Source organism: Procambarus clarkii, chromosome 45 (genome assembly GCF_040958095.1).
Source record: "Procambarus clarkii isolate CNS0578487 chromosome 45, FALCON_Pclarkii_2.0, whole genome shotgun sequence".
Classification (NCBI taxonomy): domain Eukaryota; kingdom Metazoa; phylum Arthropoda; class Malacostraca; order Decapoda; family Cambaridae; genus Procambarus; species Procambarus clarkii.
Genome location: NC_091194.1, coordinates 32538988 through 32560867, shown reverse-complemented (window position 1 = coordinate 32560867; position 21880 = coordinate 32538988).

Genomic DNA, 21880 nt, shown 5'->3' with positions numbered 1-21880 from the left:
AAATGAAAGAATAGGAAATGGAAATGAAACGTTTAGAATTACAGGATAAAGAGCGAGAAAGAGAAGAAAGAAGAGAACGAGAAAGACAAGAAAAAAGGGAAAGAGAAGAGCGAGAAAGAGAAGAAAAAAGGGAAAGAGAAGAACGAGAAAGAGAAGGAAAGACTACACGAGTTAGAAGTGCTACGATTAGGTTGTCGGAGGGAAACAAAGAAAACCAGTAGTTTCGATCTAGTAAGGAACATTAAGATGGTTCCCAAATTCAATGAAAAAGAAGTCTCCAAGTTCTTCGCTGCCTTCGAGAAGGTAGCCGCTTCATTAGATTGGCCAAAGGAGAATTGGGCCATCACGATGCAGTCCGTCCTGACAGGGAAGGCCCAAATTGCATTCTCCACATTGTCGATGGATGACTCCAGGGATTACGACGCTGTGAAGAAGGTGGTGCTGATGGCCTACCAGTTGGTACCGGACGCTTACAGGCAGAAGTTCCGGAACCTGAAGAATACCTCAGAGCAAACCTTCACGGATTTTGCAAGTATCTTGGAACGGCTATTCCACAAATGGTGTGCGTCTCATAAGGTGGAGACAAAGGAGCAACTCGAGCAGATCATACTACTGGAGGACTTCAAGGATTGCCTATCTGGAGATCTCAAGACATGCCTAGACGAACAGCAGGTAGATACCTTGAGTGCAGCAGCCGCTATGGCCGAAGAATACATCCTGACACATAGGCCTTATACTAGGTATGTCCCCGAAGAGCTACATGAAATACTCAGTGAAGCCTAAGCCGGAGGATAAAACCGTTCCACGAGGTGCTGCTAAATCAACCCTAGGTAGTCCAAAAAGGATCAATCCTATGAGGGACGTAGTGTGTTGGACCTGTGAGAAAAGAGGACACATAGCTGCTAAGTGTCGTGGTGGAACAGGTAACGACCCACGTAGGAAAGTTATGCTGGTGAGTTGTATGGCGCCAACAGTCGCCGACCTGTCAATAGAGAAGAAGAAACCAGAATTGTTCGCCCCGTACACATCCCAAGCGTATGTGTCAAGTGAGCATTCAGGTAAGCCCGTGGTAGTACTCAGAGACATCAGAGCTGGCCAGTCTCTAATTTGGAAACATCATTACCCGAGGGAACATTTATTGATGGGAGACAAAAGATTATCTTCGGCGGGTTTCCCTCAACATTGTATGTTGCCCCTTGAGTACAAGTCAATCTAAAGTCACAGTACTTCAGCAGCAAGTGTACATTAGCTGTGGTGAACAATCTTCCTATAGAGGGGATTGAGGTTATCTTGGCACACGACTTGGCCCTAGGTTTGGAACAACCATCCCTTGGTAATGGAAGATCCGGCATATGAAGAGGTGAGCCCAGTAGTAGCCGTGCAAACGAGATCCCAGGCTCAATCTCAGGTACCATTGGATTTGAATACCTTGCTTGACTCTCCTTCTACCCCACAGGTTATGAGTAACCCTTACCCAGCCGCGCCGGCCCTGACGCCTATACCCGAACATTGGCCCCAAGCGAATCTTATAGAAGAGCAGAAGAAAGACCCTCAAGTACAGGCACTGGCAGACACCATGGAATCCCCTGCAAAAGAAGGTGATATGTATTTCTAGTGTGACGATAATCTCCTTCAAGAGATTGAGCCTGCTCTTCCCTCCACAATTACGTCGTTGAAATTATATAAAACTACTATGGAAGAAATGTCCAACAACGACAACAGCACCAGCAAGGTTTGCCAGAGCGCAAAACGTTGCAGCCAGAGACACCTGTTCAGACTCAAACCGCCAAACTACCTGTTGATCACTACCGGCTCCGCTGATTGGTCGCCGGTCTGGCTGCACCTGCACTCGCCCCCCCATACTACTTGATGTCTGGGGTCGCCACGACCTCAGACCTCAGAATGTTCAGTGCTTTCGTGGTTACCACTCCTCCCGGCTAGACGTTAGCGTGTACTGAGAGAGGTGGTAGCTTAAAAGCCAATATTCCAGCACCTTCCCTTTATTTTGTGTTGCACTTCCTGTTATTTTGCCTTAACGTAACTTTTCAATGTGTCATTTAATTATTCTTATTATTTTGATAGATTGATTTTATTATACAAATTTGTTTGTCCATTTTTTCATGTTTTGATTTATTTAACGTAATTAAAATTTCATTGTTAAAATTTACTTGTGTTTTGTGTGTCTTCTCCTTACCTTACCACAGACGAAGTTCCAGTTTTTCTATTTTTTTTATAACTATGTGACGAGGCCATACCCCTAGCCTTAAACAGCCGAACACCAACGCGTTACCGTCACAAGTTATATGGGGGCCTGTCCTAGGAGCTTCACTCAGGTACTGGTGCCAAGTGGTAATTTATGGTAAGCGTATTTAACTTTGTTAACGTAGCTTTACTATTTTTCATATTCAATTTCATTTTTTATAAGGTGCGGTGTATTGTGCATTACGAGAGTAACATATGGTGAAGGTGAGACAACTTTGGATTACGTGGTGACTGTAGGCCGCAGTCATACTCTTAATTGGTCATCTCTCCCTCCGTGTTATTACTCGTGTTTACCATCTATGTCCCTTGAATATTTCTCATTTTGACAGATCATCATATTGGTACCCTGGTACTGTGGTCTGCCCCGGGTCAAGAGTACCCAATCTACTGCAATCTGACTGTAGGAGGACAAAGAGGGCCATAGTTCCTCTAGCTCGAACTTTAGTTGCTGAATTGGGACCTCAGCAGCAGTTCTCGTCACCAGTTGACACCTCGCACCCCTACACGTCAGTCAGAGATGATGATACATACAACGGTAGGGAATTAGCTTATTTTTTCAGAGCACAAAAGTTCGCTAATTCTGTAAGTATCATATTAAATTCAGTAGGAAAAACTTGCTTTATGTCCTATAGAGACTCGGCAAGGTATGCCTACATCCTTGGACTACCAATTTTACTTTTGAAGCATTTAACTGTTTCATTTGTTTTCGAAACTCTGTTTCATTTGTTAGTAGGATTTTCTTGCCCTTATCCTCTTACATGAGTACCGGGTACAAGATTTCCTGCGCCCTTGATTTAATTTAATCATTTAACATCTTTTACTTAACTTTAATTGTTAAAGATCTCACAGGATAGGTACCAGTTGCCACGTTGTCCTGTTTCTGACATTCACTATTGATTATTCGTGTACCTTTATTTGCTAATTTCACCATGTTTCGTCTCCAAGCTTTCCGTACAAATCCAGCAGGTGAAATAGGGACTTTAAGTCGTGCCAAGAGGACTGAATTACAAACTCTTGCACATGAGTATCAACTAGAAGTTCCCTACCAAGCCAACAAAAATGACCTACACAACCTGTTGCTGGATTACTATTTAGAGCAAGGTAAGATAGACTCTGAAACTCATGAAACTTACTATATTGCAGATAAACCTGACTTGGCAACGCTGAAACTCAAACTAGAACTGGCAAAGATTGAAGAACGAACAGCTGCCATACGGAGGGAAGAACAAGAACGCGAAGCTGCCTTGAGGAGAGAAGAACACGAACGTGGACTCGCCCTCCAGGAAAGTGAGGTCGCCTTACTCCAGGAGCGGGAACGCGTACGGCTTGAAACCAAACAACGCGAGTTGGAGATGCAACGCGAACATGACAAGCAACAAGCAACTCTGGCTCTAGAGTGTCGTCAACGTGAAATCGTCTTGGAAACTTCCCACCTCCCTCAACGCCAGCAAGCTACTGCCAATCTTCCCGTCAGTTTTAATATATCACATGCAAGTAAGTTAATGCCATCCTTTGTAGTAGCAGAAGTTGATGTGTTCTTTACCACCTTTGAAACTCTTGCTAATCAACTCAGTTGGCCTGTCGACCAATGGGCCACACTTCTCAGAGTCCATCTTACAGGTAGAGCTGCAGTCACACTCAGTACTCTGGCGTCTGAGAATGACTACCACACTCTGAAACAAGCAGTGTTGGACGCCTACCTACTTTCCACCGAAAGTTATAGAAGGAAATTCCGTGACCACCTGAAGGCAAGTACCACTACCTTCCTCGAGTTTGCTAACACGAAACGGAGGTATTTCATGAAATGGCTGGAAGCAGCACATGTCTCTACTTTTACAGAACTCGTCAACCTGATGCTTGTTGAAGAATTCTTGAGACGTGTGCCACCTCCTGTCCGCCTCTACTTAGCAGATAAAGAAGAAACCGACTACCTGAAGTGTGCTAAGTCGGCTGACACTTACAGCCTCATCCACCGGCTGACACCCGAACCATCCTCCAGTAAGAAGTCGTGGTACAGTTACGAGAAGGTGAGCCCCGATCAAGCTGGTTCACAACTGTACTGCAAGTATTGTAGACTCTATGGACATACCATAGACAAGTGTGGTAAGTCTCAATACAAGGGAACCACTGACCAACAAAGACCCAAACCAACTCCTCCTAAGTCCGGTAAGCCTGTGATGAATGTTGGTGTTGATGTTAATGATCTTTCTCTTTTCAGTAACCACCTGTATACTGGAACTGTCTCTGCCAACGGTTCAAATCCGGAGGGACGTTTCAAATTGAAGATCTTGAGGGACACAGCGGCTCTACAATCGATCATCTTGAAGTCGGCTGTGCCCAACATCGTCTACACCGGAGAAACTGTCTTCATCACTGACCTCACTGCTACCACTCCATACCCTCTCGCCAGAGTCCACCTGGATTGTCCCTACGTGAACGGGGAAGTCCAAGTCGCCGTCAGGGAAAAGCCTTTTCCCATGCCTGGAGTGCAACTTCTCCTAGGCAACGACTTGGCAGAAGACCTGCAACCGACCAACCTGATCGTCATGGACAAACCCCAGGTGTGTAACTCTGTGCCAATAAACCCTATTCTAGAGTATGTTCCAGCAGAGGTTCAAGAGAGTGATGAAGTTTCTCCTCCGGTTCTCGTGACCACCCGTGCACAAGCCGCACGTCCACAGCCAGCTGACTCTACTGCTACCGCTGTCCCTCAAGACCCTCAGAAACTACCCCCGCATCTGACCAAGTTGGAGTTCCGTAAGTTGCAGAGGGAAGATCTTACTTTAACACCATTGTTTTTCCAGGCTGAGACTCAACCCGACAGTATTCCTGGGTTCTTCCTAGAGAACGACTTGCTCTACCGCAGATATAGACCCAGTAAACTGAAGGAGGAGGACGATTGGGCCAACATCGAACAACTTGTGATTCCCACCAGCCTGCGGCCCACTATTCTACACCTGGCCCACGGAGCATTCTCCCACTACGGCTTCAACAAGACTTACCATGGGATTCGTCAAGGCCAGGTATGGTAAATAACGTCAAACAGTACGTAAAACAGTGTCATACATGTCAGATGGCAGGCAAACCGAACGTCTCCATTCCCAGAGCACCACTGATTCCCATACAGGTGCCTGCGGAACCTTTCCACAGACTCATAATAGACTGTGTTGGTCCTTTACCTCGGACCAGTTCAGGTAACGCCTACATCCTAACCATCCTGTGTCCTACCACCAGATTTCCCATAGCAGTTCCAGTGAAGAACATCACGGCTGCTACGGTTATAAAACATCTATTGAAGATCTTCACTCAATACGGATTTCCCAGGGAGATTCAAAGTGACTGTGGTACCAACTTCACCAGTGATCTCTTCAAAAGGACACTGGAGGAGTTCAACATCAAACAGGTATTGTCCAGCCCTATCATCCTGCTTCACAGGGTTCTCTTGAACGTAGTCATCAGACCATCAAAGCACTCTTGAAAAAGTTTTGTAGTGTAACCTCGAAGGATTGGGATAAGCAGATTGACCTTATAATGTGTATTTTCAGAAGTCTCCCCAATGAGTCCCTAGGAGTATCTCCTTATGAGATGCTCTACGGCCGTAAGTGCCGTACTCCCCTTAAGGCTTTCAAAGACTCTCTCAGAGATGCCACCTTCAGTGAGCATCAGAATGTGCCCCAGTTTCTTCCAAACCTTCAACACATTCTAGAGAGAGTCCACCGCTTTGCCCATGATAATCTATTGAAAGCCCAGGTGAGAATGAAGACTCATTACGACCAGACCAGCAAAGTAAGAAAATTCAAGCCGGGAGACTTCGTCCTTGCCTATTTCCCTATCCCAGGTTCACCTTTACAAAACAGGTTTTCAGGACCCTACTGCATCAAAGAGTGCAGGAATAATAACAACTACGTAATAGAGACTCCAGATAGGCGGCGGAAGACCCAGCTGTGCCACGTCAACCTCCTGAAGCAATATAATGGTACTCCTCCCACTGTCCTGACTAACTATTCTACTTTCACAGAACCCTACATCCACAGTGAGACCTTCCCGGCTTCTCCTCCCGAAAGCACTGACAAGGAGTCAGCGCTTTCTAATTCCGAAATCCTTAATGATCTTCCCAAATACTTTCAGGATAATCATAGTGGACCTCTCGTCAAGATCTTCAGAGAACATCAAGAGTTGTTCCGAGATGATCCCCAAGAGTGTAATGTTACCCAGCACGACATCCAACTGCTCCCCGACACCCGGCCGATTCGTCAACCCTTCTACCGAATCAGCCCGAGCAAGAAGGAAGTCATGCGTGCTGAGGTGCAATACCTCTTGGATCATGGACTGGCTACACCTTGTGAGTCCCCCTGGGCCTCACCTTGTATCTTGGTGCCCAAACCCCAAGGTAAGGTGCGGTTATGCACTGACTATCGTAAACTGAACTCTGTCACTGTCAAGGATGCTTACCCCTTGCCAAGGATAGATGACATCCTTGATGCCATTGGTAGTGCCCAGTACTTGTCCCAAGTGGACTTGCTTAAGGGGTACTATCAAGTGTGTCTAACGGAGCGCGCTAAAGAGATATCTGCCTTCATCACTCCTTTTGGACTTTTCAGATATGAACGCCTTCCTTTCGGACTATGTAATGCCCCGGCCACCTTTCAAAGAGCTGTCAACCGTGTCATCCAGGGCTTGGATAACACATACGCCTACCTGGACGATATCGTCGTAGCCTCCAACTCCTGGAGTGAACATCTGCTCCAGCTGCGACGTCTGTTCTCCAAGCTCCTGACAGCCGGCCTCACCATCAACCTGGGCAAGTCCACTTTCGCGAAAGGTAAAGTGCGTTATCTGGGTCATGTTATTGGGAGTGGCAGCATAGCTCCGTTAGACTCGCACACTCAAGCCATCCAACAGTATCCACAGCCTACCACCAGGAAGCAGCTCCTGCGCTTCCTTGGTCTTGCCTCTTACTACCGTAGGTTTGTGAGGAATTTCAGTACAGTCGCCACACCTCTAATTCTATTAACCAGTCCCAAGCAACGGTATAATTGGACCATACAGCAAACCGTTGCTTTCGAACAACTCAAATTCCTCCTCTGTTCTAACCCCATTCTCGCCTCTCCAGATATCACCAAGCCTTTCGTCCTTCATGTCGACGCCAGTGGTACCGGCGTTGGTGGTGTCCTGATGCAACAACGAGGCGAGGAGGTTCTACCTGTCAGCTACTACAGCTACAAACTGAAACCACACCAGAGGAACTACAGCACTATTGAAAAGGAGCTACTATCCATCGTCCTGAACCTCCAACACTTCGCTCCGTACCTACAAGGCGCCAGGTCTACCACCATCTTCTCAGACCACAACCCTCTCCGCTACCTACATCAAGCCCAATTCACCAACCAGCGTCTTCTACGATGGGCTCTGTATTTACAAGACTTCAACCTGGAGATCCGCTATATCAAGGGTTCTGACAACACCATAGCCGATGCCCTCTCCAGAGTTTATGAAGTAGAAGTGACTCCATCCATTACTCCACCACATAACGACGTACTTCTTCCAGAACCGCAGGCTTCGGGGGAGAGTTGTGACGATAATCTCCTTCAAGAGATTGAGCCTGCTCTTCCCTCCACAATTACGTCGTTGAAATTATATAAAACTACTATGGAAGAAATGTCCAACAACGACAACAGCACCAGCAAGGTTTGCCAGAGCGCAAAACGTTGCAGCCAGAGACACCTGTTCAGACTCAAACCGCCAAACTACCTGTTGATCACTACCGGCTCCGCTGATTGGTCGCCGGTCTGGCTGCACCTGCACTCGCCCCCCCATACTACTTGATGTCTGGGGTCGCCACGACCTCAGACCTCAGAATGTTCAGTGCTTTCGTGGTTACCACTCCTCCCGGCTAGACATTAGCGTGTACTGAGAGAGGTGGTAGCTTAAAAGCCAATATTCCAGCACCTTCCCTTTATTTTGTGTTGCACTTCCTGTTATTTTGCCTTAACGTAACTTTTCAATGTGTCATTTAATTATTCTTATTATTTTGATTGATTGATTTTATTATACAAATTTGTTTGTCCATTTTTTCATGTTTTGATTTATTTAACGTAATTAAAATTTCATTGTTAAAATTTACTTGTGTTTTGTGTGTCTTCTCCTTACCTTACCACAGACGAAGTTCCAGTTTTTCTATTTTTTTTATAACTATGTGACGAGGCCATACCCCTAGCCTTAAACAGCCGAACACCAACGCGTTACCGTCACACTGGTCAAATGAAGTACTGTGTCTCAGGTGCCCACAGAGATATTCCCAGTCAACTGAGGTAGGTAAACAGATAGTCGCCCCTGTGTTCTGAGCTAAGCTGTTAGACACAGCTCATGCCGATCGATTTGCCGGGCATTGTGGGATTTCAAAAACCTTTCATCGCCTGGCTAAGTGTTTCTTCTGGCCACGGATCAAGAGGGATATACGACGCTTCTGTAAATCTTACCACGAATGCCAGATAGCAGGAAAAGTAAACCAGCCTGTCCCCAAAGCTTCTCCGTGTCCTATACCCTCAATAGGTGAGCCCTTTGAGCACCTCATTCTTGATATAGTAGGACCTCTTCCGCCTTCCACATCTGGGGTGCAGTATCTTCTCACGATACTAGATCGGGTTAGTAGGTACCCAGAAGCGAACCCCCTAAAAACAATCACGACGAGAGTAATTGTGAAACATCTCCTCTGGTTCGTCTCCCGATATGGTCTCTCAAAGACCATCCAGATGGACCAGGGAACGAATTTTACCTCTCGTTTGTTTCGCCAACAGATCGCCGACCCTGTGATCCAACAGATTACATCCAGTGCCTACCATCCCGAATCGCAAGAAGCTTTGGAGCGGTTCCATCAAACACTGAAGGGCATGCTGAGGAAGTACTGCTATGAACGACAGAACAAGTGGGTTGAAGACCTACCCTACCTCCTATTTGCTGTAAGATCCGTTCCTAATGATTCCCTAGGTGTATCCCCATTTGAAATGGTCTATGGCCACTCTGTAAGAGGTCCATTGGAAGTAGTACGGGATCATTGGCGGGACCAGGAAAACGACTTAGATGCTGTTGACTGGCTGTCTACCAATAAAGGCAAGTTGTTTTCGGCATAGGAGATGGCTAAGAGAAACCTAGTGAATACCTAGGCCACCACCAAGCGTAGGTATGATCTAAAAACAAAGCAAAGGAATTTTAAGGTAGGGGATCTAGTGTTGGTATATTCTCCCACGGTGACAGAAAGTCTATGTGCAAAGTTTGTAGGTCTGTACCCGGTCTTGAGGAAAGTAACCTGTAATAATTATATTCTTAGCACGCCAGATCGTAGAAAGAAGGAAACATAAAGTCCACGTCAACATGATAAAGAAGTATCAGGGCCATGATGTTTATCCAACAACCTTGGTGATGACTGGAGAGGATACAAAGGTAATGGAGGAGGCTGAAACGGTACTGACTAACTCGGAGATTTTATGTTATTTGCAGGCCAAGTTGACACACATAACAAGAGGAAATCGACCATCCTTATTGAAACTGATCCAGCGATACTCGACTATCTTCAAAGATGCTCCAGTACTAACATCTGTCTTACAGCTCGACGTTATTCTGAACGAGGGAGTCAGGTCTATAAAACAACACCCCTACCGTCTTAACCCTCTGAAGAAAAAGATAGTGAAAAACGAGGTGGAATATATGTTGCAACACCATCTAATAGTCCCGAGCACAAGCCCATGGTCATCCCTGATTCTACTAGTGCCCAAACCTGGTAAGAAATACCGATTATGTATTAATTATCGCCAGGTGAATAAAGTCACAGTAGCTGATACTTATCCTCTCCACAGAATAGAGGAATGTCTTGATGCCATAGGCAATCAATTGGCTGTTGATTGCTGGTGTTGACTTTTTGATGTGTAGTGCCTCGCAGATGTCAAGCCACCTGCTATTCCTGTATCTATCGCTGTATCTATCGATGATTTCTGTGTTGTTTGTTAACAAACAACACAGAAATCATCGATAGATACAGCGATAGCAGGCGGCTTGACATATGCGAGGCATTACACATCAAAGAGTCAACACCAGCAATCGACAGCCAATTAATGCACAACTATATTCTACCCACTTCAAGACCCCGTACCAATATAGAAGCATCAAGAGAAAGTATGGGCCAATGGGCCCTTTGCAAATGTGTGGCCACGTCAGTGGTAGAAAATAATAATAATAATAATAAAAAAAAGGCCCTTTGCAGTTACTTCCATTCTTTCCTGTCATTTATCCAATTTATACCCATTGTACCGTGTTCTGTCTTATGTTGGTCAAAAGTTTGTTCACCTCATCCAAAACTGTTGCAACATATCACCTCACCCAAATGCGATTATATAAGACAAGATGTTCAGTGTTTGGATTAGTAAAACTCTGTTTAGTGTTTTCAGGTTACAGTTGTGTGTATGTAAACTAAAGTCTTTGAAAATGTAATAAGTTATTACGAAACGCGTTCAAGCGTCGCGTCAGACTAGAAATAAAAATTAATTTTGGAGAATTGATTTTTCAATTACCATCGACAGTAAAAAGAAACATAAGAAATGTTGAGAAAATTCGTGTTAGAATTATTAATCTAACTTTTTCGTTCATATGTAACAACATATGTTTACAAGAAACACTGCTACCAAAATATACTAATGTATATATATATATATAAATATATATATATATATATATATATTATATATGTATATATATATATATATATATATATATATATATATATATATATATATATGTATATATATATATATATATATATAAATATATATATATTAAATATGACCGAAAAAGTAAGATTAATAATTCTAACACGATTTTTCTCTGTTTCTTATATTTCTTTTCACTGTTGATGGTAACTGAAAAATCAATTCTCCAAAATTTATTTTTATTTCTAGTCTGATGCGACACTTGAACGCGTTTCGTAAAACTTACTACATTTTCAAAGACTTTAGTTTACACACACAACTATAACTGAACAGAGTTCAAACAGCTTCGATTTTATACCTGCATTTGGGTGAGGTGATATGTTACAACAGTTTTGGATGAGGTGAAAACAAACTTTCAAAACAAGACAGAACACGAAACAATGGGTATAATATTTTGTAAGTTAAAGGGAAGAATGGAAGTAACTGCAAAGGGCCTATTGGCCCATATATCTTGATGCTTCTATATTGGTGTAGAGTCTTGAAGTGGGTTGAATATAGTTGTGCATTAATTGGCTGTTGATTGCTGGTGTCGACTTCTTAATGTGTAGTGCCTCGCAGATATCAAGCCGCCTGCTATTGCTGTATCTATCGATGATTTTCGTGTTTTTTGTTAAGACTTCTCTGGTGATGGTCTGGTTGTGGGAAGAGATTATATGTTCCTTAATGGAGCCCTGTTGTTTATGCATCGTTAATCGCCTGGAAAGAGATGTTGTTGTCTTGCCTATATACTGAATTCTTTGAGGCTTACAGTCCCCAAGTGGGCATTTGAAGGCATAGACGACATTGGTCTCTTTTAAAGCGTTCTGCTTTGTGTCTGGAGAATTTCTCATGAGTAGGTTGGCCGTTTTCTTGGTTTTATAGTAGATCGTCAATTGTATCTTCTGATTTTTGTCTGTAGGGATAACGTTTCTATTAACAATATCTTTCAGGACCCTTTCCTCCGTTTTATGAGCTGTGGAAAAGAAGTTACTGTAAAACAGACTAATAGAGGGTACAGGTGTTGTGTTAGTTGTCTCTTCAGAGGTTGCATGGCATTTCACCTTCCTTCTTATGATGTCTTCAACGAAACCATTGGAGAAGCCGTTGTTGACTAGGACCTGCCTTACCCTACAGAGATCTTCATCGACTTGCTTCCATCCTGAGCTGTGGCTAAGAGCACGGTCGACATAAGCGTTAACGACACTCCTCTTGTACCTGTCTGGGCAGTCACTGTTGGCATTCAGGCACATTCCTATGTTTGTTTCCTTAGTGTAGACTGCGGTGTGGAAACCTCTGCACCTTTCCATGACTGTTACATCTAGAAAGGGCAACTTCCCATCCTTCTCCATCTTGTAAGTGAAACGCAACACAGAATTCTGCTCAAATGCCTCCTTCAGCTCCTGCAGATGTCTCCAGTATATAGCCGGTTTCAAGTTCATGTCGACTGAGACCTTTTGTTCGATGGTACCCATGTAGAAGTTCGGAAACAGGACACCTAGGGGAGAACCCATGGCGACCCCATCTACTTGCTTGTACATATGCCCATCCGGGCTCAAGAAGGATGCCTCTTTATATTTATATATATATATATATATATATATATATATATATATATATATAGAGGTGGTACTCCCTTCCTCTATATATATATATATATATATATATATATATATATATATATATATATATATATATATATATATATATATATATATATATATATATATATATATATATATATATATATATATATATATATATATATATATATATATATATATATATATATATATATATATATATATATATATATATATAGAGGTGGTACTCCCTTCCTCTATATATATATATATATATATATATATATATATATATATATATATATATATATATATATATATATATATATATATATATATATATATATATATATATATATATATATATATATATATATATATATATATATATATATATATATATATATATATATATATATATATATATATATATATATATATATATATATATATATATATATATATATATATATATATATATATATATATATATATATATATATATATATATATATATATATATATATATATATATATATATATATATATATATATATATATATATATATATATATATATATATATATATATATATATATATATATATATATATATATATATATATATATATATATATATATATATATATATATATATATATATATATATATATATATATATATATATATATATATATATATATATATAGAGGAAGGGAGTACCACCTCTAGCTGGAAGAAGGGGGACCCATAGCCTCGGAGGAAACCACGCATAACGCATTAGAGGGAATGTTTAGATCCCCTCCAATACAGTTTCTGTGTGCTTTTCTCCTACCACCCCCTTCCTTGAATATTTTTTGTGCTTTATTATGCATTTGATGGTTACAAGATATACATGGGTTGATACAAAAATAATAATGCAAAAAGGTGCTTAAAGGTTATGGATCTCTTGAAGAACACAACAATGGGAAACATTGATGAATGTCACAGACGGGTTCGATCATTGTTGCAAGTCAAACACTTCTTCGAATTCCTCTGAAGTTGGACTAGTGCCCAAGACGCAACAGGCATTTCCCCTCTGAATCGCAACACTGAGGCGCTGGAACAAGAAACTTTTTGCTCTCCGGTCTTTTGTAGCGCTGATCAATTTGTCCCCCAATTCCTTCAGGAACTTCAATGCACATTTTCCCCATGAACCGAGGGTCTCCGAGCCGATCGGAACAAAGCTGTAGCAGTGTGCTAGACCTCTGTATTTAATAATTTTCTGCGATTCCCTGAAAGAAGCAGCACCACCGCTTTCACGTGTGCTGTAGTGGAGGTAGGTACTGGCCAGTGTGGCAGCGCACGTGTAGTCCCATACCACTTGCTTACCATCCTTCCAAGGTAGCAAGGTGACCCCATCAGGGCGCTTCTGAGGGTCGTTAGGTCTGGATAAGTGTGGTTCTCTTTGTGCCGGGCAGCGGGCTGTGGCGAGGCTCCTCTTGATGATGTCGTTGACTTCTTCATGTCTTGCAATTTTACCCTGTGATTTACGACATACCAGACCATGACGACCATATTGGTCTGCCATCGCAGTTCCGCAGATGCACCTATGTTCGGTGAGGATGGGGGCGGCAAGGCGAAGGGCAACTCCAATGCGGAGAGCGTCATGACTGAGGCGAGTTCCCAGGGCTGCATTGGGCACAGCAAATAAAAAATCCCCGGCGTGGGGTGCTGTTACCGCTAGGAGGCGGGCTTTGTTTTCAGCATCAGCGTTGTCAATCATTGCTGTGACAGTCTTTTCCATTATGGGGCTATCCCAGTGGGCCTGCTTGAGGTCTTTTGGGACTTGTGGTCGGGGTTGAGGGTGTGCAATGGTGTCCCATTGTCTGGCTGCTTCGATGAACGTTTGATCATGAGTTCCCGCTGTCTCTCTCATACGCTCTTGTAGGATCTGCCCTACCAATTCGTTGGCTGCTGTACATGAGGATAAGAATGCTGGAAGTGCTACCTCAGTTGCCTTTCGTATGCCTATCCCTCCAAATCTCACTGGTAGTGTTGCTTGGTCCCACTGACTGTCATCTAAATCTAGGTTGAGCGCCATCCTGAATATTGACCTGAGGAGCTCATCATATTGATGTAGAAGTGGGTTCCCAAAAGTTGGTGCACACCTTAAGAAGTATGTTAGCCTGGGCAGGGTAAGGCACTTTGTGAGAAGGTAGAGGGCATCGTGGGAGTCCAAGTCCCCAATTCTCTCTTCCATCCTCTTTAGGTCTCTAAACTTTTCGTCAAGGACTGCAGCAATGGCATTGTGGCCCAGAGGTGCTCCGAGTAGTGTGCTGTCGGTAGGTTTAACGACTGAGGCTTCTGGTAGAACTGATTTCACTGCTCTAATGATTACTTCATTAGATGCAATAATTTCGCACTTGGAGGGGCTAAGAACGAGACCCATGGACTCCCCCCGTGTCTTCACCAGCTGTAAGTCTTCTAGCAGGAAATCTTGTGTATATATATATATATATATATATATATATATATATATATATATATATATATATATATATGACCGATAAAGTAAGATTAGTAATTCTAACACGAATTTTCTCGATCTTTCTTACGTTTCTTTTCACTGTTGATGGTAATTCAAAAATCAATTCTCCAAAATTCATTTTTATTTCTAGTCTGACGTGACACTTGAGCACGTTTCGTAAAACTTATTACATTTTCAAAGACTTTAGTTTACACACACACACACAGCTTTAACTGAATAGAGCTTAAACATCTTCGAGTTTTATATACCTACATTTGGGTGAGGTGACATGTTACAAAAGTTTTGGATGAGGTGAAAATAAACTTTTTACACAAGACAGAACATGAAACAATGGGTATTAAAGGTAGGTAACTGCAGAAGGCCTATTTTTATTGGCCCATATTTCTTGATGCTTCTATATTGGAGCGAAGTCTTGAAGTGGGTAGAAAATAGTTGTGCATTAATTGGCTGTAGATTGCTGGTGTGGACTTCTTGATGTGTAGTGCCTCGCAGACGTCAAGCCGCCTGCTATCGATGTATCTATCGATGATTTCTACGTTGTTTGCTAAGATTTCTCTGGTGATGGTTTGGTTGTGGGAAGAGACTATATGTTTCTTAATGGAGCCCTGTTGCTTATGCATCGTTAAACGCCTGAAAAGAGATGTTGTTGTCTTGCCTATATACTGAGTTTTTTGAGGCTTACAGTCCCCAAGAGGGCATTTGAAGGCATAGACGACGTTGGTCTCTTTTAAACCGTTCTGCTTTGTGTCTGGAGAGTTTCTCATGAGTAGGCTGGCCGTTTTTTTGGTTTTATAGTAAATTGTCAGTTGTATCTTCTGATTTTTGTCTGTAGGGATAACGTTTCTACTAACAATATCTTTCAGGACCCTTTCCTCATTTTATGGGCTGTGGAAAAGAAGTTCCTGTAAAATAGTCTAATAGGGGGTATAGGTGTTGTGTTAGTTGTCTCTTCAGAGGTTGCATGGCGTTTCACTTTCCTTCTTATGATGTCTTCCACGAAACCATTGGAGAAGCCATTGTTGACTAGGACCTGCCTTACCCTACAGAGTTCTTCGTCGACTTGCTTCCATTCTGAGCTGTGGCTGAGAGCACGGTCGACATAAGCGTTAACGACACTCCTCTTGTACCTGTCTGGGCAGTCACTGTTGGCATTCAAACACATTCCTATGTTTGTTTCCTTAGTGTAGACTGCAGTGTGGCAAACTCCGCTCCTTTCCATGACTGTTACATCTAGAAAGGGCAGCTTCCCATCCTTCTCCATCTCATAAGTGAAACGCAACACAGAATTCTGATCAAATGCCTCCTTCAGCTCCTGCAGATGTCTGACATCAGGTACCTGTGTAAAAATGTTTTCAACATACCTGCAGTATATGGCCGGTTTCAAGTTCATGTCGACTAAGACTTTTTGCTCAATGGTACCCATGTAGAAGTTTGCAAACAGGACACCTAGGGGAGAACCCTAGGTGGACATAGCAGGACACAGGACACCTAGGTGGACATAACGTGACACGTTATGTCCAGACCGAGTGAGATGGCCCGGAAAGAGGAGTTGGAGATTCTGTTGGACGACATATTCGACCTCGAGACACAAAAGAAGGTCACACCCAAAGATACCTTACAAGCAGAACTTATTGCGGAAGGAGGAAAGAATCGAGGCAACTAGAGAAGCACCATACTGTCCCCCGAGCTCAAAGCGGCAGCTAAGAGCCTTCGTGAGAACAAGGATTTAGTTGTCAGGAGAGGTGACAAGTCGCCAATATACGTCATTCTTAAAAAAGACGAATATCTGGCGAAAATCAACCTCATACTCTCTGACCAAACTAAATTCCAAAGGGTAACGAAGGACACTACAGCCGAATTGAAAGCAAAGGTCAATAAATTTATCGAAACTGTGAACGCCAAGAAATCCGGACTCCACCTGCCAAAGATTATTGGGGAATATAAACCTGGATATGCGTATGGAAATGTCAAGACACACAAGCCTGGAAACCCACTTCGCCCAATCATCAGCCAGATACCCACACCCACGTACAGACTGGCGAAACGGCTCAACGGCTTGCTGACTCCTTATGTCCCTTGCGCCTTCAGCCTGAAGTCTCCAAAGGAATTTGTTGACTTACTGCGGGGAACACGGGCCACAGGGATAAGAGCCTTGTTGGACGTAGAATCACTGTTTACTAACGTACCTGTGGATGAAACAATCGGGATGATAGCCGGCAGAGTGTATCGTGATCCGGCCTGTACTCCTCTTGACATACCAGAAAATATTCTAAGGAAACTACTCCAAGCTTGTACTAAAGAGGCACCCTTCTTGAGCCCGGATGGACACATGTATAAGCAAGTAGATGGGGTCGCCATGGGTTCTCCCCTAGGTGTCCTGTTTGCAAACTTCTACATGGGTACCAACGAGCAAAAAGTATTAGTCGACATGAACTTGAAACCGGCCATATACTACAGGTATGTTGACGACATTTTTACACAGGTACCAGATGTCAGACATCTCCAGGAGCTGAAGGAGGCATTTGAGCAGAATTCTGTGTTGCGTTTCACTTACAAGATGGAGAAGGATGGGAAGCTGCCCTTTCTAGATGTAACAGTCATGGAAAGGAGCGGAGTTTTCCACACTGCAGTCTACACTAAGGAAACAAACATAGGAATGTGCCTGAATACCAACAGTGACTGCCCTGACAGGTACAAGAGGAGTGTTGTTAACGTTTATGTCGACCGTGCTCTCAGCCACAGCTCAGAATGGAAGCAAGTCGACGAAGAACTCTGTAGGGTAAGGCAGGTCCTATTCAACAACGGCTTCTCCAATGGTTTCGTCGAAGACATCATAAGAAGGAAAGTGAAATGCCATGCAACCTCTGAAGAGACAACTAACACAACACCTATACCCCCTATTAGACTATTTTACAGGAACTTCTTTTCCACAGCCCATAAAACGAAGGAAAGGGTCCTGAAAGATATTGTTAGTAGAAACGTTATCCCTACCGACAAAAATCAGAAGATTCAACTGACAATTTACTATAAAACCAAAAAAACGGCCAGCCTACTCATGAGAAACTCTCCAGACACAAAGCAGAACGCTTTAAAAGAGACCAACGTCGTCTATGCTTTCAAATGCCCACTTGGGGACTTTAAGCCTCAAAAAACTCAGTATATAGGAGAGACAACAACTTCTCTTTCCAGGCGTTTAACGATGCATAAGCAACAGGGCTCCATTAAGGAACATATAGTCTCTTCCCACAACCAAACCATCACCAGAGAAATCTTAGCAAACAACACCGAAATCATCGATAGATACAGCAATAGCAGGCGGCTTGACGTCTGCGAGGCACTACACATCAAGAAGTCAACACCAGCAATCAACAGCCAATTAATGCACAACTATATTCTACCCACTTCAAGACTCCGATCCTATATAGAAGCATCAAGAAATATGGGCCAATAAACATAGGCCTTCTGCAGTTACCTTCCTTTAATACCCATTGTTTCGTGTTCTGTCTTGTGTAAAAAGTTTATTTTCACCTCGTCCAAAACTATTGTAACATGTCACCTCACCCAAATGTAGGTATAAAAAACTCGAAGATGTTTAAGCTCTATTCAGTTAAAGTTGTGTGTGTGTGTGTTAACTAAAGTCTTTGAAAATGTAATAAGTTTTACGAAACGCGCTCAAGTGTCGTGTCAGACGAGAAATAAAAATGAATTTTGGAGAATTGATTTTTGAATTACCATCAACAGTAAAAAAAAACGTAAGAAAGATCGAGAAAATTCGTGTTAGAATTATTAATCTTACTTTTTCGGTCATATTTAATAATATATGTCTACAGGAAAGACTGCTACCAAAATATACTAATATATATATATATGTCGTACCTAGTAGCCAGAACGCACTTCTCAGCCTACTATGCAAGGCCCAATTTGCCTAATAAGTCAAGTTTACCTGAATTAATATATTTTCTCTAATTTTTTTCTTATGAAATGATAAAGCTACCCATTTCATTATGTATGAGGTCAATTTTTTTTTATTGGAGTTAAAATTAACGTAGATATATGACCGAACCTAACCAACCCTACCTAACCTATCTTTATAGGTTAGGTTTGGTTAGGTAGCCCAAAAAGTTAGGTTAGGTTAGGTTAGGTAGGATAGGTAGTCGAAAAACCATTAATTCATGAAAACTTGGCTTATTAGGCAAATCGGGCTTTGCATAGTAGGCTGAAAAGTGCGTTCTGGCTACTAGGTACGACATATATATATATATATATATATATATAATATGTATAATTTTTTTTAATTGCTTGGGAGTACCACCTCTGGCTGGAAGAAGGGGGACCCATAGCCTCGGAGGAAACCACATATAACGCATTAGAAGGAATGTAGGTCCCCCTCCAATACAGTTTCTGTGTGCTTTTCTCCTACCACCCCATTCCTTTTGTTTTTGTTTTTTTGCTTTATTGTTTATTTAAAAGTTACAAGACATACATTGGTTGATACAAAAAATGCCTAAAGGTTATGGATCTCTTGAAGCTCCTCTGCTTCCGGACAGGAACCGAGGACGCAGCAGGCATTTCCCCTCTGGATCGAAACATTGAGGCGCTGAAACAAAAAATTGGAAGCCCTTGGGTCTCTGGTGACGTCAATGAGGTTGGAGCCCAATTCCTTGAGAAATCTCAAAGCACTCTTGCCCCAGGGGCCATGCGTCTCAGACGCTATGGGAACAAAGAGGTATTGACCTTCCAGTCACCTGTACTTGAGTGAATTTGCTGTTTCCCTGTGATTGGCCGCCCCACCTGCTTGATCAGCTCCGAGGTGTACATAGGTGTCAGCCAGGGTGGATACACATGTGTAGTCCCACACCAACGTCTACCTCTACCTCTACCTGTCTACCTACTGTCCAGGAGTATATGGTTATGCCGTCAGGGCGAAGTGCGGGGAAATCCGGGTTTTGGACCCTTAGGATGCGAGGTTCTCTCTCCGCTGGGCACCTAGCTGAGACGAGGCTTCTCTTGATGATGTCATTGACCTCGTTGTGTCTTGCATGCCAGCCCTTTGTGTTTCCGCAATGCAACCCATGCAGTCCATATTGGTCTGCTTCCACCCTGTTGCAAATACACTTGTATTCAGTGTGAATTGGGACACCAAGGCGGAGGGCCACTGCTACACGAAGGGATTCTGGATCTAGGCACGTGCCCATTGCTGACATGGGTACTGCCAGGAGTAAGTCTCCTGCGTGGGGGCACGCACTGCTCTGAGGCGGGCTTTCTCCTTGTCTGATGTTGCGGCGCTGAGCATGGCATCAGCTACTTTTTCCACTAGAGGGTGGTCCCAGCCGGACTGTTTGTGTTGTTTTGTTGGCTCTATAATGGTTGCTGGGGCTGCAAGAACATCCCACTGATTTGAACATTCAGTGAAAGCAGGATCGTGTATTCCTGCTGAATCTCTCAGGGTTGCAGGTAAAATATCTCTGACGAGGTCGTGCGATGCATGGGAGGAGGAAAGGAAGGCTGGTAGAGCAATTTGGGAGGCTGTGCAGACACCAAGGCCGCCGAGTCTTACAGGAAGGGTTGCTTGCTCCCACTGAGAGTCGTCCAATGGCAGGTTCAGGACTTTCACCAGCATGGACCTCAGAAGGGTGTCATACACATTTAACTTAGGGCTGCTGTAGGATGGAGAACATCTCAGAAAGTAGGTCAACTTAGGGAGAGACAGGCATCTTGTAAGGAGAAAGAGAGCATCATGGGCATCAATCTTGTCAATCCTGTCCAGCATTCTCTATAGATCAGTGATTTTTGCATCCAGGGCCTCCTCGATCGCTTGTGGGCCAATGGGGGCACCCAGGAGAGTGCAGTCCGGTGGCTTGACAACGAGAATGTTTGGAAGAACATTTTCTATTTGCCCAGTGATGTCTGGGTTGAGGGAGATTATTTCACATTTGGGTGCATTGAGAATGAGGCCTAAGGCTGCTCCATGCTCCTGGAGATTCCTTATATCCTCCAAAATAGTTTCTGGGGTTCCAACTAGAGTGCCATCATCCAGGTACCAGATGTTTAGCTCGCTTGTTAGACTATCAGTGATCTCTTTGATAGCTAGACAGAAAATGAGGGGGGCTAAGGGGTCACCTTGTTGAACACCTTCACAGGGGTTTATTTCATGCTCCCCAAAAAGAAGCTTGGAGTCCCCTAACACGATCGGATGAATGGGTAAAGGGGACGGAAATGGTTGTGTACAGCCCTGAGGACAGCGTCTCTTCTTACTTGAGTGAAAGCATTTTTGAAGTCAGGCTTTACTAGTGTCTTCTGGTCCGGGAGATCAGCAATGTAAGCCCGCGCTGCATGTGCTGCAGCTTCACAACCTAGGAGAATCCCAAACTCGAGCTGATGAGGTTTCAGCAAGGTGGCTGCTTCCTGGCTGATAGATCTCACTGCAGCCTTAGCTACAAGGCGTCGGAGGGTGTTGCCAACGGCAATGGGCCTGATACCCCTATCCTTCTTCTTTAGAGCACAGAGTGCTGCTCCATAAAAGACAGGCCTGATGTCCTCAGGGATGCAGCCAGCCAAACACATGTTGGAGAATCTGGTAAGTTCCACTAGAAGGTCCTTTGCAGCATCTCCAAGCACCGGGTTCGGCCTTTGTTTGATGTGCTGGGGTCTTAGGCCTGTAAAGCCCCCTGCTGAACCTGTTGGGAAAGACATGGCTGCTTTGTACACCTCAGATTCTCGAACAGTCAAGGGTTCTATGCCAGCGTTGTTTTCCTGGGGATCCCTGCTGCT